The following is a 26157-nucleotide window of genomic DNA, read 5'->3' on the forward strand; positions in this document are numbered from 1 at the left end:
TTCTACAAAGTGTCCTCTTCATAACTGCCATTATGAACACCAACTGCCTATCATGACACAGCAACCAAGAAACATGAGGCTTTGTCTGGAACAGCCCACTTGTGATTTCCTGCTAGACTTTCTCAATGCATAGGATGATGAAATGGCCAAATGTTGCAATGAATTTATGGCTTTAGGTAAAAACACAGGGCATCCAATACAGAAGTGGCCGAAGAGCGCGGCACTCAGCAGGAAGTTGTTCCTGCAAAGGAAATTGCAGTTTCTAAGATGAAGAGGAAGTCAAGAGAGAGAATTAGGTGTCTTAAAACTTGAGAAATACTGAGTAGTCTCAAATACAGTTAAAACATTAAGTAGTACTTAGGTTAGCACTGATTATAAATTTGAAACTTTGCCAATGCAGGTTGGGGTGGAAGCTCACACACCAAAGTCAGATCATGTCAACTGTCCTTCTGGTAGGGGCTGCCTCTCTCCTCTAGTCCTTGCAGAAACCTTTTTTGCAAAATATCTAATGGTGACATCAACTGAAAGGGACAGAGGAAAAACACTATCACTCATATGTAACTTCCTGCACCCTATAGAATCGTGGTCAAATCTGTCTTAATTTTATAATGCCCTGCAATGTCCTATATGGGGGATGGATTCATATACAAATCCATCACCCAATAAGTTTCAAGTCTCTATATAATAAATGGCTAACTTCTAAAGTTTGCTTATTTCTATGCCCACAAAATATATTCTAGTTAAAGAAAACACAAAATCGGTCAGTCCTCTGGCATTACATGACATAGCCCAAGCTATCATTTTTAGTTTAATGCAACTTTCATAATAAGGCCTAAGGAACCTCTGGCAGAAGTTGTTTCTATCACCTTCATCTAATGACATTAGAAACTCAATAGGAATTTAAGATCCCACCTGCTTATCTGCCTTTTTAATTTTTTTATCATGCCCAGAATTCCTTCCCTAATGCTTACAAATATTCACAGAACAGGCCTTTTCCACCATTAAACAGGAAACCGAGTAATGCATATATGTTTTTAGTCAATAGTAGGCTTTGTATATACCACTTAACAGTGGTATAAACAAAAGGGAGAATATTAACAATTCTTCTCAGTGTATAGAAACCACTTTTCTCTTTAGATTAAGATGCACGGCATGTTAACTTTTGCAAGACAATGTGAGGCACCAGGATCTGATTTTTATTACTCAAATATTGTTTTAATGGTCACTATTTTACTCTTAACAATCTGCCCTTAGGAGTCGTATTTCCCTGGGAAAATCTTCATTTTGACTTTTCAACACCTGACTCTGTTAACGACCACTAATATCCATCATCCTACAATTTCTAATTTGGCTTTTGAGTTACTGTGTTATGATCTGCATCTTCTGTCCTTCCCTGCTTTTCTTCAGCTGCCTTTTTTTTCACCAACTAGCACTTCATAAATCCCTACCTTCATTCATTGAACCAATACTTGCTGAATACCAAGTACTCTGTTGATGATGCCACTACAACACGAAGTAAGATTCAGGCTACTTATGGTAAGCGAATAATCTGTTACAACGCAGTACATTAAGTGCTATGAAAAGATACTCTACTGTTCCCTTCAACTGCTTGCTGTTTACAAACTTCGTATTAGTTTTCTCTTGCTGTGTAACAAATACCACAAACTCAGTGGCTAACAGCCACACTCATTTAATAGCTCATAATTCCATAGGCTGGAAGGCTTACACATTTTAACTGAGTCCTGCTCGGGGTATCACAAAGCTGAAATCAAGGTATTCGCTGAGCTTAGTTCTCTAGAGGCTCTGGAGAAAACTCCGACTCTAAGCTCATTCTTCTCGCTGTCAGAACTCAGCTCCTGAGGTTTAATGACAGAGGTCTCCATTTCCTTGCTGGCTGTTGGACAGGATCTGCTGTGAGCTCCTACATGCCACATTTTCCTTGCTCTGTGACCCCTTCCAACTTTAAACTAGCAACAGCACATAAATGCCTCTCCTGTTCCAACCCTGACTTCCCCAGGCTCCAACTCTAGACATAGATTTAATGGACTCATGGGATTAGGTCAGGCCTATTGAGGGTCAACTCTGCGGAAAGTGCACTGTGCTCTGTTACAAAACCTAATCACAGGATAAACTCCATCAGCTGCAGTTTCAGGTATTATGCAGGTACAACAGGGAGTAAGGATGTTGGGGGTCAATTTAGAATTCCATCTACCACAACTGATACAGAAAACACAAAAACGTGGCATCACAATGGTACCTGTAATTTAACCCAGTCATGAATACCTGGAAAGGAGCAAGGGAAAGTCAAACAGCACAGGCATGCCTTTGTGCAGCTTTGCCAGGAAGCTGCATTTTAACATTCCCCAGAAAGCCACCGGACAGGGAGGGAAGAAACGCATGCCCAGTAAGGTCTGGGTGAAATAGGGAAGCTTCTTGCCAGTCAGTCACACTGGAAATAGGTCATTGGCCAGAATAGGCGTGGCCACTGCAAAGGCGCGAAATTTGAGCTATTTCATCTCCTAAACAAAGGCATTCTCACTGCTCTCTCTTGTTTGCTTGGGCTTGACTCCTGGCTTGCAGAGCTCCCCAGCTCCTGCATTCACCCACATGGGCCACAGCCATGTGGACCCCACACACAATGGTACACCAACCCAGTTGCACATCTTCCAGGACTGGATTAAGTAAAATGTGACTTTGCAGACGTGAAGATGTAATTCCACACAAATAAAAATCACTCATCCTCCCATGCAAGTCTCAGAAAATTCTTTTTCTCGAAATATAAGGATTCCACTCCCACTAGCAACGGAGAAAGACCATCCACACATTTCTCTGATAACAAAAATAATACTTGGCATCAAGAAAGAATTTTATGGCATTAATTACAAATAGGGCACTTGGGTTTTCTCTATATAGGAATTTTATTTTTCAATCCTGACATTGCAATAACCAAAAAATTTTAGACTACTCTCAAATCTATGCCTCCCGCCCTTTTATCCTTAATCTACTCATTTTTACAAATGACTAAGACATATTAGATTTGAATAGCTCACTCAACCTCACATGATACAACTGAACTAATGACATTCACCTTCAGAGGTATCCCTTTCTCGGATCACCAGGCAGTCAGTACTCCAGAATCTCAGCCTTAGCATGATTACTTTATTTTTACCTCTATGATCTCTTTGGCATCAAACGGAAATATCAATAAATCTTAACTCACCCTCCTCTTCATTCTCCATACTTTGTGTCTGGAACAGGATCATTAGAAACAACTGGTGTCCTCACCCGAGCTCCCTGCCACTTGCTTCTTTCTGTCCATGCGCACGCTAGCCCCATCCTGCACATGCCTACCAATAAACACCAACATTGCACTCAGTGTTCTCCACGCGGGAACCACAGCAGCTCCTTATTCTAGTCACTGATATCAGAACTCCTCACCCCAGCAGTCAAGGCCAACACTCAGCTGTTCCCTGGGCCCCACACTCATACTTCAAACCCCATCATTGGATTCCACACTGAGGCAGGATAGTAAGAAGTTAGGAACATTCCCTGACAAATGGAATGGAGAAACTGAGACAGATAGCTGATTCAAACTGGCCCCATCCAGTACCCTGACACACCCTCCCTCTCCCGTGCACAACCACTCCCTGAGGCATTAAGCCCTCAGGACAACAGGGTTTTGATCAGCATAATCTTAGGAACAAAGTCTCAGGTTTGTTGACCACAGAGACAGTTTCCCTCAAACCAGAAATAATATTTAGACTTAGTTGTTTCAGCTGCAGGCCCAGAAAAACAGCAAAACCAGATGAAGCCTTCCATGGCTGACAGGACCAAATGCAAAGACTAATGACCCCCTACCCTAGCATCAACCAATCAGCAGAGACCACAGCTCTGAAAGACTACATCTGGAAAGCTGATGAATATTCTATTAAGATCCTCCAGAGACCTCTTTAGAAAACAGATTTAAAAAAACCTTAAGGCAAAGGACCCAGTGGACCAGCTCTCTCTCCAGAGCACACCGGCCCTGTCCCTGCCTTCTTTCCTTAGGAGAATGTCCTTTGCTTGCTTTCTCTTAAGCTCCAAGGGCCCTTCTGCCTCTGTAACTTGTTTCCTTAGTCCATGCAGCCCAGTTGGCTCACTTCTTTAGCCTTTGTGGCTTTTTTTTCCCAAAAGGCTAGATAAAACTTCTTCCTGGTTCTGAACTCTTTCTCAGCCAAATACAAGAACCGAGGTCCAACACTGCCACTAACATTGCCACACTATCAGCTATTTAGGCACCTCACCTTTCTAGTCCCAGCCTCGGGCTGCTGCTGAGCTGTTCTCTGTCACACACACCCTGTTCTCTGAATGGTCAAGCTCCACAAAGGTTTTTCTGTTCACTCTCATCCCACAATCTGCTTCAAGGTCCTCTGTACAATACCACCTAATGTTATCCTTATCTTGCTCTGGCTCATATCATTTTAATAGGTGCATTGCAACTATACACTGTATTAAGAACTTGATATGTGTGTGTGTGTATGTGCACGCGCGCACGCGTGTGTTTAAAGTGTAAATGGTATTCTTTTTCATATCCCTCAGCCTCTTTGCAGAGTACACAAGAAGCTAGACAAATAGTTATTTCCCCCCACAATCCAATCTACATGTCCAGCCTTAAACTTTCATTTTTATCATCTCTTCATTTCTCCTTGCCTAGAAGAACAAAGTCTTTACAATACAGGCTAATAAAGTAGGCCATCCACTTTGCTCTCTGCAGAAATGATGTAACAGAATAACTAATAGTCCAACTAATAGTCCAGAGTTGAATATAAGTCAATTTATTTAATGTTTAAATACTATTTAAGACTCTTAAAATGGAAGTAAGTAGAAAACAGATCTAGGAAAATAAACTACTGCTTCTAGACAATGAGGAAACATAACAAAAGAAGCTTTACAGTAGGAAGAGTAATAGAACTTGGAAAATATGCTGTTTCATGTGCAAATGCTATGTGCCTAAGAAAGGCTTTGTTTTACAAGGAAAGGATGAGAAACAATTGGGAAGTCCACTGACAGCACAATGGCTAAATGGATGCAGGTATGCTCTGGAACGTAGCACCACAGTGGTAAAAAGCAGACTTCCAAGCCACCATGGAAATATTTAGGCACACTCAACATACACTTGAGTGTGTAGACCTATGTGTCAAATAGACTGTCTAAAAGGTTGGAGGAACAAATCTTCATGTACATTTACTTACTAGTGATCTCTGGAAGAATTTAACAACAGTGTTTGCCTATTAGGGTAAGGGGAGTCAGGGTAAACGGGGACAAGAGTGAGGAGGGTTCCACCTTTTTGAATGGTGTGTGGGCCATGTGGACCTGGCATATGAAGAAAACAGGAAGAGCTACCTCTGCAAGTGCAGGAATAGAGCAGATTTGTCCATGGCTTGTTATAAAGCTCAATACCCCAGAAGAAGCTTGAAGCTTCCAGAAATATGCATTTATATTAATGACGTGACCTGATCCAGGTTCACTGGCAGAAAAAAACAAGTTATGTTGGTTATCTGCCCCAAACGTTATGGACTCTTTCTTCTGTACATAGCATAGACACATGCCAGGGGAATAAGCCGCAGACCTGCTGTAAGAGCAGATGAGGAGGTGTGCAAGAGGGTCTGCCTAGCTGGCACCTGTACATAGGAAGGTGCCCACCCCAAAGTAAAGACTGTCCAATCCTGCCACTTGGGACAACATGAATGGAGCACATTATGCTACGTGTTTTAGGTCAGACAGAGAAAGACAAATACTAAACAGAGAGTAAAATGGTGGGTACCAGGAATGGGGGAGCAAGGGGTGGGATGGAGAGGGCAGGACATATGTTGTTTAAGGACACAAGCTAACAACACGTAGTAAGTTCTAGAGATCAAATGCACAGTATAGTGAATATAAACAATAATGTATTATAACCCTCACACTTGGAAAGAGATTAGAACTAATGATTCCTACCACTAAGAAAAAATAACTATATAATGTGAGAGAGGTGTTAATTTTTATTACAATGGCAACCATATTACAATATACAAATTATCAAATTAACATCTTGCACAATTTAAATTTATACAGTGTTACATGTCAAATATATCTATATATATAAAAAGCCAGTGTCCGGAACAACCAATGACCAGTTGCTATGATGCCCACTGTGGCCAGCGAACTGACCTGATCAGGGGGTGGGGCTGGCCAGCCAACTTCCTGCAGCCCCACCCACGGCCAGCCCGCCCCTGATTGCACCCCGCACTCCAATAGGGGGCAGGGCTAGCCAGCCAACCTCCCACAGCCCTTCCCCCCAGCCAGTCCCACCTCTGATGGGCCCCCACCACCCTGATCGGCCCAGCCCCTGATCGCCCACCAACCCCAATAGGGGGTGGGGCTGGCTGGCCAACCTCCTGCAGCCCCTCACCCACCCGGCCCACCCCAGATCAGCCCCCCCACCCTGATCAGGGACACAGTCGGCTGGCCAACCTCCCATGACCCCTCCGCCAGGCTGCTGGCCCCCGGTCAGCATCCCCCACACCCCATTAGGGGGCAGGGCCCGCCGGCCAATTGCCCACAGCTCTCCCCCAAGCTGGCCCAGCCCTGATTGGGCCCCAATTGGGGCAGGCCAGCTGGCCAACCTCCCAACATCTCCTCCTCCCAACAGGGCCAGCCCTGATTTGCCCCAATTGGGGCCGGGCCGGCCGGATCACACCCATGCACGAATTTGTGCACTGGGCCTCTAGTATCCTATCTAATAAAATAATAATATGCAAATTAACCACCACTCCGCTACAACCACAAGCCACGCCCACCAGCCACACCCACCAGCCAATCAGGAGCAAATATGCAAATAAACCCAACCAAGATGGCTACGGCCGCAGAGAGCAGGAGGGAGGCTTGGGTTTCCCCGGCAATGGAGGAAGCCAAGCTTTCCGCCTGCCCTTGCCAGCCTAGGCCTCCACTCAAGGCTACAAAGTTTCAATGATAGAAGATACCTAAATCCAAACAGAAATGGCAGCAGCCATGGAGCTGGAAAGAGCAGGAAGCTAGGGTTGCCTCCGGTGATGGAGGAAGCCAAGCTTTCCACACACCCTGGCTGGTACAGGCCTCCACTTAAGGCTACAAAGTTTCAATTATAGAAGATACATAAATGCCCCCAAAAATGGCTGCCCCCACAGAGCAAGCAGAAGGGAGGAGGAGGAAATAAGAAACTGGAGGTGGGGGTAGGGAGAGGGGAGAGAATGAACACCTAGATAGCAAGTTGGCAGGATGCTGCCAAGCTCTCTTGACTAAACAGGAGCTCTGCAACCCCTACATTGAAATGCAGCACAGAGCATGTTTCTGCTCTTCTGAAAGTGGTTGTGTTTTTAAAGTATCATTCAATAACATAAATGTCTCTTATGCTTCCAAACATGAGCATGGAAAGTAGCTTCTTCCTTCAGAGTTCACTACCAGAGGCTGGAGTAGTGGACGTGAAAAGAAGGGAAACCAAGAATTTGAAGAATCTGAAATATTCTTCTACCTAAATAAATTAAACAACAACAACAACTATAATTTCTATGCCTCTGAATCCCTTCAGAGATACTTTTGCCACATGAATTAGCCACACCCCTCACAATCTCACTGCTTTGTTAGATCACGTGACAGAAGAGGATATGTAGGCTGACAACCCAAAGGTAGAACAGGATTTTGTTAGGAGCTTTGATTTAGTATATGAGTGATCCTGGCCAGAAAAACAGAACACAGATAAAAATGGTGGAAAGGGCCTGAATTCTCCCTGTACTGTTTTATTTTTCAGGCTGTACAGATTTATGGGTGTACATTCATTTTTCTTTACATTTTTGTGTACTGAATTTATTTCACTTAAAAAAAGTATATTCTAGAAATAGTAGAAATCTGATATGACTGACATGTAACGATGTGTGGTCAAAGAGCAATGGGAGAAAATGCTTACAATGGGGGTAAGCCCCTGCACTATGCAGAGTGAGACGTGCTCTAGGCAGCCTTGCAGACCATAGGGCACAGAGAAGACCTAGCCATCAGACTCCATGGTAACAGCATTTCAAACAGGTGGTGCACATCAAGATCACCCTGGGGCTTTAAAAATGATACAAGTGATTGTCAGCACCCTACAAGACAGGCAGGCCAGCTCACTTCACAGCCTCTCAGGCACAGCCCCACAGGCTTCTACCACACCAACCTCATGGGAGTGTGCACTACTACCTGCCCTGCTGTGTGAACACACACGCACACACACATGCACACACTCACCCTGCAAGGCCCCACAGCACTCAACTTCCGGATCTACTGGGCTTAGTATCTATGCTCACACTGCTACACCAGCCAATATGCTCGTCGATTCACTCTGGCTACTCCAAGACCTAGACCTCAGATTGTTGAGAGGACTGTGAGGCATGTAGCGCCTATGGCTTGGCAACTGCACCAAAGGGCGGTGTAGGAGCAGCTGTGTCCCTGATGACTGAAGATTCCTGCGCTCTCTGACCACATTAAGGCAATTAAATAAAACTGGCCTCAGGCTAGTGTTCCGGCCCTTACCTGAGCACATGGGCTCTGAGGTCCTGATCAGCCCCTAGCATACTAGCTCCAAGGCCACTCTCCTACAGACATTCCTGCTCCTCAATATGGCTCTCTATCTCAATAGCTCTCAAATCACAGAATCACCTACAGAGCTTATTAAACAAGGATGGCTTGGCCTCACATCCAGATTTTGATTTGGAGGTCTGCGGAAGGCCCAAGAACTTGCATTTCTAACAAGTTCCCAGGTAGTGCTACTATTGCTGATTGGTCCCTTCTCCAAGGGACTTCCCTTGGAGAATCACTGCTCTGTGTAGCACTCACATCTGAATATTAGGCTTTGATTCCTGTCTGCCTAACAAAGACTTATCCAGTCCAAACTTACAACCTCTCCTGGGATAACAGATGCCCCAACTGAGGACAGGGGACTGGTAAGCAGGCCCGAGCAGGCCCATCCTGGGATCCACAGTATACTTGTCAGATCCAAAAACCAGGATCAAGGTACGCTCATCTTGTTTCCTCCTTACTAATAGATGGATGGAAGGCACTCACCACTACACACTGAGCTCAATTATTAATAAAATGATTTGCTGAAATGATGAATTCATACAGTGCCTTACCATTTACAAAAAATCTTCATCCTCACGTTGGCGTACTTGAACTTTACAAACTGTAATAGGTACTACTATCTCCATTTTAGGAATGAAAAAACTGAAGTCAGAGAACTTAAGAATCTACTCGAGGTCACAGTACTAGTACTTTGGGTACCTCCTTTTATGTAATTAATCCATTTATCAGTTGTATATTTTTTGTTTTGTCAGTATCACTTATCGCTTATTTTTATATATTTTTTATTCTTTTATTATCACTTATTTTTAATATTAAAAAGCATGATAGCATTTAAGCAAATATGTGAATGTGAATGATCACTATAAACACTAAATCAATGTTGGTTGAATCAGAGTCTTATCCTATCATGAATGCAAACAGCACCAAAGCTACTGCTTGCAATTCCAACAACAATTCTGATACCGGAAAGCACAGGATACTGCGTGGCAACCAGTGGACAAGTTTTTGTTTTTATTTTTGGCCCAACAGAGATTTTTATCCCTAAAAAATAGGGACTTTTCTTTTTACTACAATCACAATACAATGACCACAGCTGAATATTTGTTTATTGACGTTTAGAGAGAGAGTGGAAGAGAGAGGAGAGGAAGAGGAAGAGTGAATAATATAAAATAGAAATGTACTAAAAATTTGTAAAAGTAAAAGGGTCTGAGACTTCTTTTTTTTTTTAAATATATTTTATTGATTTTTTACAGAGAGGAAGGAAGAGGGATAGATAGTCAGAAACATCAATGAGAGAGAAACATCGATCAGCTGCCTCTTGCCACCTCCTGCTGGGGATGTGCCCGCAACCAAGTTACATTCCCTTGACCGGAATCGAACCTGGGACCTTTCAGTCCGCAGGCTGATGCTCTATCCACTGAGCCAAACCGGTTTTGGCAAGGGTCTGAGACTTCTATGACTCATTCTCATCACATATGTCTATGAAATCCCAGTCACACTATAGTTAGTGTCTTAAAATGAAAATAAATTATATAAAAATGTTAACTCTAATTACCTCCAGCTAAACAGAAAATTTATTGCGACTGACTTAAAACTGCACAGAAAATTCAGTAAGGTATGTCTGTATGGGTGTAGCCTATATGTAGCCTATATTTTAACTTCTTAAATGTAAATATCTGTGGGCAGGACTAAAACAAATAAAAAGAAACATATTCTATGAAAACAAAACCTTTAGAATTTCTCCAAGAAAGTAAATATTAAGAGTCAGATAGTACTCTTGAACTGAGAAACAAATTCTTGTTAAACAATCTAAGCCAATGAGTGCCATTCCATGTTTAGCAACAACTACGAAAAGATGTGAACTTATTTAATCACTAGAGGCCGGGTGCACCAAATTCGTGCACGGGGGCGGGGGGAGTGTCCCTCAGCCCAGCCTGCACTCTCTCCAATCTGGGACCCCTCGAGGGATGTCCAACGGGCCTAAATGGGCAGTCAGACATCCCTCTCACAATCCAGGACTGCTGGCTCCCAACTGCTCGCCTGCCTGCCTTCCTGATTGCCCCTAACCCAAGGGTGGGCAAACTTTTTGACTCGAGGGCCACAATGGGTTCTTAAACTGGACCGGAGGGCCAGAACCAAAGCATGGATGGAGTGTTTGTGTGAACTAATATAAATTCAAAGTAAAGGAGCGGAGGGGAGAGCAAGAGAACCGGATAGAACAGCCGGATCCGGCCCGTGGGCCGTAGTTTGCCCATGGCTGCCCTAACCGCTTCTGCCTGCCAGCCTGATCACCCCCTAACCACTCCCCTGCAAGCCTGTTTTCCCCTAACTGCCCTCCCCTGCAAGCCTGGTCACCCCTAACTGCCCTCCCCTGCAGGCCTGGTCCCCCACAACTGCTCTCCCCTGCAGGCCTGGGTCCCCCCCAACTGCCCTCCCCTGCAGGCCTGGTCAACCCTAACTGCCCTCCCCTGTAGGCCTGGCCCCCCCCCCCCCCCCCCCCGCCAACTGCTCTCCCTTGCAGGCCTGGATCCCTCCCAACTGCCTTTCCCTGCAGGCCTGGTCGCCCCCAACTTCCCTCCTCTGCTGGCTTGGTCACCCCTAACTGCCCTCCCCTGCAGGCTTGATCGCCCCCAACTGCCCTCCCTTGCAGGCCTGGTCCCTCCCAACTTCCCTCCCCTGCTGGCCTGATCGCCCACAACTGCCCTCCCTTGCAGGCCTGGTTCCTCCCAACTGCCCTCCCCTGCTGGCCATCTTGTGGTGGCCATCTTGTGTCTACATGGGGGCAGGATCTTTGACCACATGGGGGCAGCCATCTTTTGTGTTGGAGTGATGGTCAATATTACTCTTTTATTATATAGGATAGAGGCCTGGTGCACGGGTGGGGGCCAGCTGGTTTGCCCTGAAGGGTGTCCCGGATCAGGGTGGGGGTTCCCTTGGGGCCTGGGGCGGCCTGGGCGAGGGGCCTGTGGTGGTTTGCAGGCCAGCCACGCCCCCTGGTGACCCAAGCGGAGGCCCTGGTATCTGGGGTTTATTTATCTTCTACAACTGAAACTTTGTAGCCTGGAGCAGAGCCAAGCCTTCTGCTTGCTCAGAGGCGGCAGCCATTTCTGTTGGGATTTATGTATCTTCTATAATTGAAACTTTGTAGCCTTAAGCAGAGGCCTGGGCCGGCCAGGGTGTGCGGAAAGCTTGGCTTCCTCCATCGCCGGCGGCAACCCTAGCCTCCTGCTCTTTCCAGCTCCGTGGCTGCCTCCATTTCTGTTTGCATTTATGTATCTTCTATCACTGAAACTTTGTAGCCTTGAGTGGAGGCCTAGGCTGGCAAGGGCAGGCAGAAAGCTTGGCTTCCTCCATTGCCGGGGAAACCCAAGCCTCCCTCCTGCTCTCTGTGGCCATAGCCATCTTGGTTGGGTTTATTTGCATATTTGCTCCTGATTGGCTGGTGGGTGTGACTGGTGGGCTTGGCTTGTGGGTGTAGCGGAGTGATGGTTAATTTGCATATTACTCTTTTATTAGATAGGTTTTTCTATTCATGAGATTAGTATGAGGCAGGTATAGGGAGATCTTAGCCTCAAATCTTAATTTTAAATTTAGAAAATCTATGTTAGGTCCTGTCTGCTGCCACATATGGAAATAACACAAACTCAGGAGTGAGTATACATTGTAAACCTATCACTTTTGACATACAGTTATTTGGGGGGTTGAATAGATTCTCAATATTTTATTTAAAATTAAAAGAAATAAAATGGTCTGCCAAAGTCCAATTTACTCTTAGTGGATTTCATAATGATGGCAACTCTTAACAGGTTAGAGAACAAAGACTGTCAGAATAAAATATGTGTAAGCCTTTGGTATTTTAATAACTAAACACTCATAAATCCCCTGAAACTACAGTTAATTATATCTATCTAGATCAGGGGTCCTCAAACTACGGCCCACGGGCCACACGCGGCCCACCAAGGACATTTATCCGGCCCGCCAGGTGCCGCTGCCTGTCCTGCTTAGCAGCCGACTCGTCCCGGGCCCGAAGTGCGCATAGGAATTTGTTCATAGTTTTTTTTTTAAACTATAGTCTGGCCCTCCAACGGTCTGAGGGACAGTGAACTGGCCCCCTGTTTAAAAAGTTTGAGGACCCCTAATCTAGATAGATATATACGTGTGTGTGTGTGTGTGTGTGTGTGTGTGTGTGTGTGTTCAAACCTCAGTTCTAGAACGTCTCCCATCTTGAACAATTCAGTTATTCAACCAAGTTGTTCACAGAAAACATGTCTTGGTTGTCGAACAAAACTTCAGTTCTTGACCTGACCACACTTTCATGCTGACACCTATATGACAGTTCAGCATCTCTCAGGTGATAAGGAGAGAACGCTTGAGTATATGAGTCGTTTACAATAAACCTCATGTTGTTAACATCTCAGGAAATTGTGCTGTGAATATTTTCCTATTTTTGCCTCTGTTGCTATTTATTTCTTTTACCCCACTCCCCGTGACTTCATACCCCCTCTCTCACTACACCCACACCCCAGAGGGACTCCGAGGACCCACACCCACCCTGTGTAAGGACCTCCTGCCCCTTTGGCAGGGCCTGCTGGCCCCACCGCACCCCTCCTCTGTCAGAGGGGCTGGATGTGGCATCAGGGTCGGTGGCCCCACGAGGAGGTCTATTGCTGCTCATTATTAAATACGTACAGTAAGTTACCATGAATCCTAAGGTTAGCGAAATGAAAAAGAAAGCTGTGAGAACAACATAGGGGTCTGGAACAGAATAATTTCAATTTACATTATTTCTAATGGGGAAAAATGATTCCAGTTTTGAACAAATCGCTTCTTGAACAGCCTTCTAGAACAAATTAAGTTCCACTGTATGTATGTATGTATGTATGTGTGTGTGTAGGTTTATGCATACACATACACACACACACACACACACACACACACACACACACACATTTATATACATGTATTATGTTTTACTGATTTCAGAGAGGGAGAGAGGTAGAAACATCAATGATGAGAGGGAATCATTGATTGGCTACCTCCTGACCACCCCCTACTGAGGATCGAGCCCGAATCCCAGACGTGTGCCCTGACTGGGAATCGAACTGTCACCTCCTGGTTCATAGGCCTATGCTCAACCTCTAAGCCACACTGGCCAGGCTATATTTTTAAATTTTATTAAGTTTACTGGGTTACAAGGGTTAAAGTTACATAGGTTTCAAGTGTACAATTCTATAATATATCATCTGTGTATTGCATTATGTGTTCACCACCCCAAGTCAAATCTCCTTTCATCACCTTATATTTGACCCATTTTAGCCTTTACTACCTCCCCCACTCCTCTTTCCCTCCGGTAACAACCACCATAGTCTTGTCTGTATTTATTAGTTTTTGTTTATTTGTCTTATTTGGGTTTGTGGCTTTCCGTTTTATATCCCACATGAGTAAAATATATGGTTCTTGTATTTTTCTATCTGATTTATTTCACTTTAGCATGATATTCTCAAGATCTATCCATGTTGTCACAAACAGCAGTATTTCATCTTTTCTTATAGCTGAGTAGTATCCCACGTATAAATGTCATCCTTATCCAATCATGTATCAAGGGACACTTCAATTGCTCCATGTCCTGGACACCATGAATAAAAGCATTTGCATATTTAATATTCTCTAATATAATTTACTGACCTGCATGCAGCTTTAAAACACTACATGATCAAAACAGAAGAGATCGCCTTTCCTTTTTTTCTCCTTAATTTTTTATCCTCCACTTTTTTTTCAGAACTCCAAATTCTAGACTTTGAATTTCTTTCTTATAAGTAAAAAAAAAAAAAAACTAAAGCAAATACTTAAGAAAATTAGTTTGAGATTCATTCAGCTTTCCTTCATACAAGTTTCAGCTCAATAAAAAGAACCAGAATTGTATGGTAAGGAAAATAAATGCTATCTTGTTCCATCATACCACATTCTTTTAAAAAAGCAACCCATATCCAAAGCAAAATAAGGAAGTAAAAATAAGATAAATAAAAGAGGTTTTACTTAAGTAAATTTCCTCCTTCCCCTGGCCTTCCTACACCTCTCGACTCAGTCCTCTTTAATGGTAGATATCCTATGGCCTAATGGGATATCTTGAGAAACTACAAGATGTACACTGAGCAGATCAGTGTTAACAGACTCTCCCAGAGGCAAGATAAACACATCAAGTTCTAACAGGTAGCTAGGGAGTGGGTGTTAAGAAGTAGAAATATGGGGAAATCATTCTCTCCCTCAGATCCAAATACCAAAATGCTCCAGGCCCAGAAATTTGGATGGAAGAATCTAAGAAAAGATAAAAAAGAAGCAAGCTAGCATAGAAAATTTAATGTGTTTCTTTATAAGCCTTGTTAATAAATTAACACTCTTTCCCCTATTCCTTAATTTCCTACTTATTCAAGAATCAAAACTTTTTGCATATAAGTACTCAAATTGACAAGCAGAATACAAGAAAAGTCGTCTTCTCTTATGAACTAATTCAAAGATTCCATTCGATGTCATCTATCCTTTACTAGCAGAATAATGCTAGGCAGGTTTTTAATTTGAGAAACAGACAAGTTATCCATAGGCCACATAAAGACAGTAATACCCATTTCAACAGGGTCACTGTGGAAACTGAAAGAGAAAATGTATCCTGCAGCACCCCTACATAGTAGGTAGGAACCCTCAAAATGGCAGCTGTCATTACTGTATTAAAAACTGAAGTTTAGCATCCAAACTTTTCTAGGGCTTTACGTATATAAAAGTAGATTTACTGTTGTTTGCATGGAAAATAATGCAATAATTAATAACCTGTACTGGTCTTACTTTAGGTATCATATGCAACCCCTCCCTGCCTCTGCCCACTACAAATGTGTTGTCTGTTCAATAATATTTTTCATTAAAATATTTTCTGAAAATATAAATTATACAGATCATAACCATATATTCAACCCATGGGACACATTAGTTTTGTCAATGAGAGGTCTATTTAAAACTTCACTATCAATTGTCGAAGATGGCGGCGTAGGTAAACACCTAAACTGCTGCCTCGCACAACAATTTCAAAACTACAACTAAAAGACAAAACGTCTATCACCCAGAACCATGGGAAAGCTGGCTGAGTAGAAGTTCTACAACTAGAAGGAAAGAGAAAACAGCATTGAGAGGTGCACAAGCGTTGAAAAGCTGAGGTACGGAGGCGCGCGATCCGGGCTGGCAATGGGCGACTAGGAGCGCTGCTTTTTTCAACCCGAAGGGAGACAAGCTCCCGATTACTCCGAACTCCAGTTTCTGGTGAGACGCAGGGGACTCAAACTCCTACGGGGAGAAGCTGGACTGTCTGCCATTGGGTCGGAAAGTGAGGGAAGCTTGCTGGCAGGGCTGCGTTCAGGAATAATTGTTTACTGTGCTGGGGCACGGGACACTGGGACACGGTCGGAGACACAGAGCCAGCTAACTGGCAGCCATCGTTGTTTGCCACGCCCTAGCCTAGTGACGCCCTGAGACCCCACCCTGCACAACCTACAAACCCACCCAAGCTCCAAGCAGTGGCTTTAGCATATGAATGGCCTGCCCTATCGCAGCTTAACCTAGCAAACTTGCAGCCCAGGTCAGACAGCTCCAAAACCTCCAAACCCCAAGCAAAGAGGAGAAAACTATAGTTCTCACTGTAGCTCCTGCTGGGTGGCCTCAGACAGTAGCTGACCTGCACCCCATTGGAGATCCAGAAGCCAGTGTACCTAGTGGTCAGTGTGAGACACCTAGTGGTCAGATTTCAACTCCTCACATCCATAAGTGACACATTCAAGAGGCAGACTCAGTGAGCACCAAAGCCCCACTGAAATAAGTCCTGCACCATAAGTGTATCTCCAGAGCAGCAGTTCTTCCATTATAGACACAGCAGGTCCTCACAGCCAATTGGCCTGGAGGTCATTTCTCCCAGCGTACCAACAGCAATCAAGGCTTAACTACAACAAGACTGTGCACACAGCCCACAAAGGGGTGTACCAAGAGCGTCCACCTCAGGTGATTGGGGAGGCTGAGCTAGTGGCCCCTATAGGTCACCTACCACACAAAGCCATTCCATCAACACAGGGAAGCAGCAAAATGCAGAGACAAAGAAACATGTCACGAATGAAAGAAATGGAGGAAAGACATAGAGTTCAGAACCACATTTATAAGGTTACTCAAGAATCTTCTAAAAACCGCCGAGAAACTTGATGAGACCTCCGAGGAGCTTAGTGAGACCTTCAAGGACCTTAATGAGAATGCCAAAAAAAATGGAAAAGGACCAGTCAGAAATTAAGCATACAATGTCTAAAATAAAGAATATACAGAAACTCAACTGTAGATCAACGTACCCCAAGAATCAAACCAAAGATCTGAAATATGAGAAAACGAAAAACACCCAACCAGAAAAACAAAAAGAAAAAAGAATCCAAAAATATGAAGATAGTGTAAGGAGCCTCTGGGACAACTTTAAGCGTACCAACATCTGAATTTTTGGGGTGCCAGAAGAAGAGAGAGAGCAAAATATTGAAAACCTATTAGAAGAAATAATGACAGAAAACTTTCCCTACCTGGTGAAAGAAATAGACTTACAAGTCCAGGAATCCAAAGAGGACCACACCAAGACACATCATAATTAAAATGCCAAGGGCAAAAGACAAAGAGAGAATCTTGAAAGCAGCAAGAGAAAAACGGTTAGTTACCTACAAGGGAGCACCCATACGACTGTCAGCTGATTTCTCGGCAGAAACTATGCAGGCCAGAAGGGAGTGGCAAGAAATATTCAAAGTGATGAACAGCAAGAACATACAACCAAGATTACTCTACCCAGCAAAGCTATCATTCAGAGTTGAAGGTCAGATAAAGAGCTTCACAGACAAGAAAAATCTAAAGGAGTTCATCAACACCAAACCAGGATTACATGAAATGCTGAAGGGTATTCTTTAAGAAGAGGAAGAAGAAGAAAAAGGTAAAGATAAAAATTATGAACAACAAAATGACATCAAATACATACCTACCAACAAGTGAATCTAAAAATCAAGTGAATAAAAAATCTGAAGAACAGAATGGACTGGTGAATATAATAGAATCAGGGACATAGAAAGGGAGTGGACTGACAATTCTCAGGGGGAAGGGGGTGTGAGGGGTGCGGGAAGAGATTGGACAAAAATCTTACACCTATGGATGAAGACAGTGGCGGGGGGTAAGGGCATGGGGTGGGGTGGGGAATCAGGTGGAGGGGAGCTATGGGGGGGAAAAAAGAGGAACACCTGTAATAATCTGAACAATAAAGATTTATTTTTAAAAAAAAAAACTTCACTATCATATAAAATGCTGGTAATAGGTTTTCAAATGACCAAACCATGTGATCATGAATGCTTATTACATACTAATTTCTTAGTACAGAAACTTTCTCCACTTGATTTTTCTCAGTTGAAATTTTTGATTATATCATGATGCATATTTTGTTAAGTGTTCTCAACCACTTCCGTGAAAGCTTCAGTCCAGATGGACACTTTTGAGGAAGCTGTCACTGAAGTTAAGTTCCCACAACAGCAATTTTGATCCCTTAACATTGTCCTGTCACCCACATTATAGGTGTCAAACTGTCTGATAAAAGTTGAGAAATTTAAGGAAATAAACATAGAATCCAAAATATAATATCACCAGTTCTATTTTCATGACAATTGAATGTTTAGTTATATTTGATTATGCTTTCACCATATATAAAGGTATTTAGTTCATGAGTAGATGAGTTTTTGCCACCAGTTTTTTAAAAAAAAAAATCCCTGCCACTATCCATCTGCATGTGTCTCTACTTTACTCATTCATTCATTCACTCACACATTCATAATAATGCTGGCCCTGAAGAAATCTGCAGTCCCATTGGGAGAAAGGCAAATAAGGCAATAATTACTGGGAGATATGACAAAGAGCACTATGGAAGCAGAGAGTGCTATGGTGACATAACACCCAAAATCCAACTTTCAACTAACAATTAAAATATGCCTCTGAGGAAGAAGAAAAGCAGAAGTATACTCCTTCCGGCATTTAACATTCTAAGGTTTTCTGAGAAATTCAATGCATATTCAATCTATATTAAAAATATATAATATTGTTTAGAGGTCCTTGGAAGTGCAATAAATGAGTATTTTTGCCAAAGGAAGATTTAAGGGGTTAAAAAAAAAAGTTTCTTCCATGCAAGCTTCGTTTCAAGCCCAGCCAATGTAAAACACACAGAAAAATGCCCCAATGAAAGTTTACATTATAGTTTTTTTATATAAGCATCTATAAAAACATATGTTTGTGATTTATTTGTTTTATTTATTTTTTATGATATAAAACAGGCTCACAGATCTAAATGCTTCATCACCAGAAATCTGACCTGTGACTATTATCCATTTAATTGGTCAGGTTGTAAGTACATGCTGAGCAGCTAAGATCAAGGCATCCTGCCAGATTCTAGAAAGGCATAAATGAATAAGAAATACAGTGATTAATCATGAAAAAGTAAACATTACCAGACATTAGCCTAAATCACATATTCCAACAGACACTAAGGCAAGCCTTCTTAAAAACCTTCATCATTAGCAACACAAACTTGGTTACATACTATACTGCATAGGAAAAAAAAGGTTATTTCTTGGGGGTTTAGTCATCTAATTAGTTATAAGGTAAGATACATTTGTTCACTCACACATATGCAAATTAAATATTTTTTAGAAAAAGCTGTTTATGTATAATATTCAGGCAAAACTGGTGTGATCCTTAGCTTTCTGTGCACTTACTGCATTTTGAATAAACAGTCAATGCATTTCTGTGATTGAGAAACAAAGATGGTGAAAAAGAAAAATGAGACTGAGAAAGAACCATTCATTCTAATGAAAAATGGAATGAATACAATATTTAAAGATAGATACAGGTATATATAGGTCTACATCCTTCTAACACTGTATTTTTCTTACTTTGAAGACACATTTTCCAATTTTTAATTCACATACCTGACTGAGAAAAGTACTGAATAAGTGTTTTCTTTAGCGGTACAGAGTACTATCTTAAATGAGACAGCAGAGGCCATGAGGTGCCTACTATATATACACTCATCAGGTATGGTTAGGAGAGCTGTGGGAATTCACCAATTCAAGAATGGAAAGTCAATTAACAGAAAGGTGTTATCAGTATTAAAGCATTGTTTGTATATAAAGCCTTAAAAGTATCAATAATCTTTTAAAACAACTAATTCTCCAGACCCACCTAACACACAGACAAGAGGAGTATTCCCCACTCTGTTCAGAATCTACACTGAAACTTATCTGAATGAGCTTGACCCTGGTTGGCGGCAAGCCAGCAATCTTCGTCACCGAATGACTTAACAGAACACTGTGTTCTTGGCGCAAGCACAAAAAAAGGTGTTGAAATCTACACTAAAAAAAAATCTCAGCTTACATTTTAAATCCACTTTTAAACGTAATGATAAAAGATACTTAAATATGATAAGCGATTTTTAGTGTTTGGTATATTTAAGATAATTTTCATTTATCCTTACTGCAAATGGAGTCATTTGGGTCCCTTTCAATACTTCCTGAACAGTCACTGGAACCCTTCCCCAAATACAATGAATCCACACTCTGGGCATTCTCCTGTACCTCCTCCTCTAACAATATACTAGAAAAATTCCAAAACACCCTGAGCTGGCATTTTAGAGACAGCAAGTAAAGCCAGAAATAATGTACTGACTCACTTCCATAGAAAGCCATAGAGGAAAACAGGGGGCAGTAAGAACAGGTAAGAGGTAGTAAATTTACATCACTGGCCACACAGGTTATGTTAATTAATCTGCAAAGTAAAATGCAAATAAGGCAGGTAAGAGAGAATTTGGCCAAGTCTATACAATTTATTTCTGAGAAAACATTAGCCTTTTCCTTTTGTTTTTGCCATCTTCCTTTTATGCTACTCCAAAATGCCATCCTTGGTATAACATTAGTTCATCCTCACCACTGCTGAAACAGTTTATCTCTTTAGCCTACAGTACTCAGCCAAACACTTTTCCAGTTACTTAAGTCAGCACCTTTTCTTCAAACCCTTCCATAAAGTAACATCATTTACCACATTCTATATTCCAACTTGGGTTCCTCCAACAACCTGATTTATTTAAATGTGTACAGAGTAAAATTCACTCTTTGGGGAGTACAGTTCTGTACGTTGTGAAAAATACAAAAAGTTGTGTCTCCACTACCACATTACTGAAGGTTCCCTTACTCTAAAGCCTCACATTGCCCCTTTGTAGTTAATCCTGTAGCCCAACCATTGTCAACCACTGTTTTACCATTATGACAGAACTGTAGCATACGTGGCTCTGTCTTCTTTCACTTAGTAAAAGGAATTTAAGATTTATCCACATTGTTTCATGGATAGTGTGTTTCTTTTTATTATGTACTAAAAGTATTTCATTGTGCGGGTACATCCATTCAACAGCCTAAGGACATCTGGGTTAATTCCAGATTGGGGAGGCTATGAGCAAGGCCACTATGAAATCTCAAGCTCAAGTTTTTATGAGAACGTACATTTTCAGCTTACCTGGCTAAATACCTAGAATTGAGACTGTTGGATTGTACCGTTAAGTATATTCTTAACACTTGTGTGTATGTTTACTTATTTTATTGAAATACACTTAACATATAACATTGTATAAATTTAAAATATACATGTTCATTTGCTATCCTATATAATAAAAGCCTAGATGGTGTCGCGCAACGCCACTACAAGATGTTCACCACAAGATGGCCGGCAGGGGAGGGCAGTTGTGGGCGATCAGGCCAGCAGGGGAGGGCAGTTGGGGGCCATCAGGCCAACAGGGGAGGGCAGTTGGGGGCGAAATCAGGCCAGCAGGGGAGGGCAGTTGGGGGCAACCAGGCTGGCAGGGGAAGGCAGTTAGGGGCCATCAGGCCGGCAGGGAAGAGCAGTTAGGGGTGAGATCAGGCCTTCAGGGAAGGGCTGTTGGGGGTGAGATCAGGCCTTCAGGGGAGGGCAGCTGGGGGCGATCGGGCCAGCAGGGGAGGGCAGTTGAGAGCAATCAGGCTGGCAGGGGAGCAGTTAGGTGTCAATCAGGCTGGCAGGGGAGCAGTTAGGGGGCAATCAGGCTGGCAGGCAGTCGAGCAGTTAGGAGTCAGCAGTCCTGGATTATGAGAGGGATGTCCCCAAGGAATCCCAGATTGGAGAGGGTGCAGGAAGGGGTGAGGGACACATCCCCTTCAGTGCACAAATTTCGTGCACCAGGCCTCTAATATTTATATATTGTCATATAATTGTCACTGTAGCAACAGCACTTCTATGTTAGGCTGTTTTATCCAAAAGATAATTACCAGGACCAATGTTGACAACCTTCTTCCCTATGTTTTCTTCAAGAAGTTTTATGGTTTTAGGTCTTTGATCCATTCTGAATTCATTTTTTTGAATGGTATAAGATACAGGTTTTTGCATGTGGTTATCCACTTTTCCCAGCACCATTTGTGAAATAGACTATCCTTTTCCAAAAGGTGTTCTGGGCTCCATCCTATCTAATAAAGTGGGAATATGCTAATTGACCATCACTCCATCACAAAGATGGCTGCACCCACAGCTCAGGCCAAGTTCCCATAAGGAGCCTTAACAAGCAATCAGCAGGGACCTGAGGATACGCCCTCCCCCGCCCCCGTGGGGCTTGACAGGGGACCTCAGGCTGTGGCCCCACCTGGCAGGGCTTGACAGGGGATGGCAGGCCATGCCCCACACCAGGTAGGGTTGGACAGGGGACCTCAAGGTGCACTTCCTATCCTGGTGCTGGGCTAGGGGACCTCAGGCTGCTCCTCCGCCCCAGCGCCAGGCTTGAGGACCTCAGGCCACACACCCCACCAGGTGGGGCTTGACAGGGGACTTCAGGCTGCACCCCCCACCCAGCACCAGGCTGGGGGACCTCAGACTGCACCCCCCCATCCTGGCACCAGGCCAGGGGACCTGGAGCTACACCCCCTGCCTGGCAGGGCTTGACAAGTGTGGGACTGGCCGGGTCTGGATCTAGCCCAACGGGGGGCGGGAGGGGTGCCGGCCGGGTCTGGGTCTCACGCGATTTTGAGGTGCATGTGGGTGGGCGGGGACTTGACTCTGGGTCCCATGGTGAGCCCCAGACTCTGACAGGAAGAAGGTTTTCATATACATTTTATTAATTTTCTTTCATCTCTGACACTTCTATTATAGAGAAAGGGCAAATAGCAATATTAAATTATTTCCTCTAATTAATCCCCTTTTAATGTGCACGAATTTCGTGCACTGGGTCACTAGTTGTTAAATATTAGTTGACTGTATGTGTGGGGATTTATTTCTGGGCTTTCTATTCTGTTTTATTGGTATCTGCCTATTTTTATGCTGTGTTTTAAGCACTATATAATCACTGTAAAGTTTGAAGTCATGAAGTGTGGTGCCTCTGGCTTTGTTCTTCCATATTAGGACTGCTTTGACTACTTGAGATCTTTAGTGGTTCATCAAAATTTCAGGATTTATTTTTCTATTTCTGTGAATGCCAATACACATTTCATTTGGGTTGTGTTGCATCCATAAATGGCTTGGGTACTATTGACATTTTCACAATATTAATTTTTCTGATTCCTGAACTTGCGATGTCCTTCCATTTGTTTGTGCCTTCATTGATTTCTTTGAACAAAGTCTTGTCATTTTTTGTTGTACAGTTCTTTCATTCCCTTGGCTCAATTTAGTCCTAGATCTTTTATTGTTTTTGATGCTATTTTAAATGAGATGGTTTTATTTCTTTTGAAGATGTTTTATTATTAGTGTATAGAAATTCAACTGACTTCCGTATGTTGATTTTATATCCCTTACTGAACCAACTTGACTGAATTTGCTGATCAGTAACAATTTTTTTAATTGAGTCTTTGTGATTTTCTATACACAAAATCCTATCATCTGCAAATAATGAGAATTTTACTTCTTCCTTTTCAATTTGGGTACCTTTTATTTTCTTGCCTTGCCTAATTACTCTAGTTAAGACTTCCAATATCACATTGAATAAATTGGTAACAGTGGGCATTTTGTCTTTTTCCTAATCTTAGAAGAAAAGCTTTCCATTTTTCACCATTGATTATACAATATTAGCTGTGGGTTTGTTGTATATAGCCTTTATGATGTTGAAGTATGTTCCTTTTGAGGGATTTCATCATGAAACAATATTGTATTTCGTGAAAAGTGTTGTTTTTTTTTCCAACTATTAAAATGATCATGTGATTTTTATCTTTCATTCTATTAGTGTAATGCATCACATTTACTCATTTGTATATGTCAAACCATCCTTCCACCCCAAGGATAAATCCCACTTGCTCATGGTATATAATCCTTTTAATGTGTTCTTCTATTTGGTTTCTTAATATTGTTGAGAATTTTTGCATCTATGCTTATCAGAGACTGGTTTTATAATTTCCTTTTCTTAAGGTGTCTTTATCTGGCATGGTATCAGGGTAATGCTGGTCTCATGAGTTTGGAAGTATTTCTTCCTCTACAATATCTAGCAAGAGTTTAAGAAGGTTTGGCCCTAATTCTACCAAACACTAATTAATTAATATTTGGCTGAATTCACCAGTGAAGCCATCTGACCCTGAAATTTTGGGGATTGGTTAGTATTTTATTATTGACAGAATCTTTTTAGTTGTTATTAGTCTGTTCAGATTTTCTACTTCTTCCTAATTCAGTCTAGGTAGGCTGTGTGTTCCTAGGAATTTATCAATTTCTTCTAGGTTATCTTTTTTTGTTATGTAATAGTCATGATTTGCCTGATACATGGATGAGTACTCCACTTTCTGTTTATTTCTACTTGCATGGAGTATCTTTTTCCATCCCTTCACTTTGAGTCCATGTGTTTCTTTAGAGCTGAAATGCATCTCCTGTAGGCAGCAAATATAGTTGTGTGTTTGTTTGTTTTTTAATCCATCCAGCTACTCTACTTCATCTAACTGGTAAATTTAATCTATTTACATTTAGAATGATTGCTGATATGTAAGGACTTACTACTGCTATCTTACTGTTTGATTTCTGGTTTGTGGGGTTTTTTTTACAATTGTGCTTTCTATTCTTTTGTTTACATTTTTATCTTCAATCATTTTGTAGAGTAGTATATGTACATATCCATATAAACAGAGATTGTAGCAGATGCCTAAATTCCATTTGTGTAGATTTTTATACTTGGATTCTAAAACTGAGAAGAATAAGAATAAATGCAAATTTAGAAGCAAAAAAAAAAAGTCCAATTTGACTTATTGCAATGTTGAACAAAAAAACCTAGCAGCACATAAAAAAGTTTTACAAAATGTTTCAGCATTCTTTTCTCCTTTCCCATAAAAATAATACAAACAAAAATAAAGTGTAGATTGGCAAGAAAATAGCCAATCTTATTCTTTATCTTATTATTCCTTTCTTGTAACAAAATAGCACTTGGACTCAGCAGTCTTAACCAAATTATACAGTGTCCGTAATTTTGGGTTCGCCATCATCTTTATGTAGTACTGAGTTTAAACTGAAGAGAGCCACATTGATAAAATACTGCAGGTAATTTGGATTCTAATAAACCTATAGACCAACCACCAAAATGGGGAACATGATTCTGTACTTCACAGGTGAAAACTTGGCGTTTGAGAATAAAATCTGACTCTTGACTTGAAAGCTTCAAGTGCATTTTTGAATGCTTCAGAATAACCTTTTTTGGCCTTCTGGAAAAATAAATAAAAACACCCTCTGGAATCCATATTACAGTTTTTGGCCATTTCCATAATAAGCTGCATTACAATAGCTTGGTGCGCTATTTGTTCCACAAGGACCTCATTCTGTTAAGGTTCCTGATAAAAACACCATAAAAGAAAATATTTAGCAGTTTCTACATACAAAAGGTCTGAATGGTCAAACAAAAATCTTTATCATCCCATCAATTCAACATACCAAAATGTCTGATTTTTTGCTCATATTTCTGTATAAGTGATTCTGATTTATCTTCATCTTCTGTCTCTTTTCGTTTATCTTGATTAATAAAACATTAAAAACAACCTTACTAATGACCTACGCATCCCACAGACACATTCCTCCTGTACCAGAACCTCTCCTTTGTGCCCGGTTCTCCAGCTGTCTCGCTTCTGATAGGCTGCTTGTGCTTTGACATGTTCCTGATCCAAGAACTCAGAGCCACGTCATGCTAAGGTACCACGTTACAGCTGCGTTTTCATGAGATTCCATGTGCACGCCACAGAGCTCTTCATGAACTTTGTTTTTGGCAAGCCACTTCAAATCCATGGCTGTCCACTGGGTGCTGCCGCCAGCAGTTGTGGGCATCGGGGAGAAACGGGGAACGTGTCCAAGTCACTCTCCTCCTCAGCCTCACTCTCTGTCCAAGGGAGGCTCCAAGGTCCTGGCAGCGGCCTTGGCTGCTCAATGACTGGCTTTGCCAGGACCTACAACCCTCACTGCCAGTGGGCTTGGCATGAGTCACTTTCTAGT

General features: G+C 42.2%; 1 protein-coding gene and 1 pseudogene across 2 annotated transcripts in view; both read right to left on the bottom strand.

The window, feature by feature from the left end:
* The window catches only part of SPIDR (scaffold protein involved in DNA repair), a 378562-nt gene that overhangs the window by 307497 nt on the left and 44908 nt on the right, over nt 1-26157 (bottom strand). The window lies entirely within an intron of this gene.
* Nucleotides 25166-25690, bottom strand: LOC308236617 (hsp90 co-chaperone Cdc37-like 1; annotated as a pseudogene). Its single transcript has one exon. The product of its transcript is annotated as a hsp90 co-chaperone Cdc37-like 1 (transcript).

This window comes from Plecotus auritus (assembly GCF_963455305.1).
Source record: "Plecotus auritus genome assembly, chromosome: 11".
NCBI classification, from domain to species: Eukaryota; Metazoa; Chordata; class Mammalia; order Chiroptera; family Vespertilionidae; genus Plecotus; species Plecotus auritus.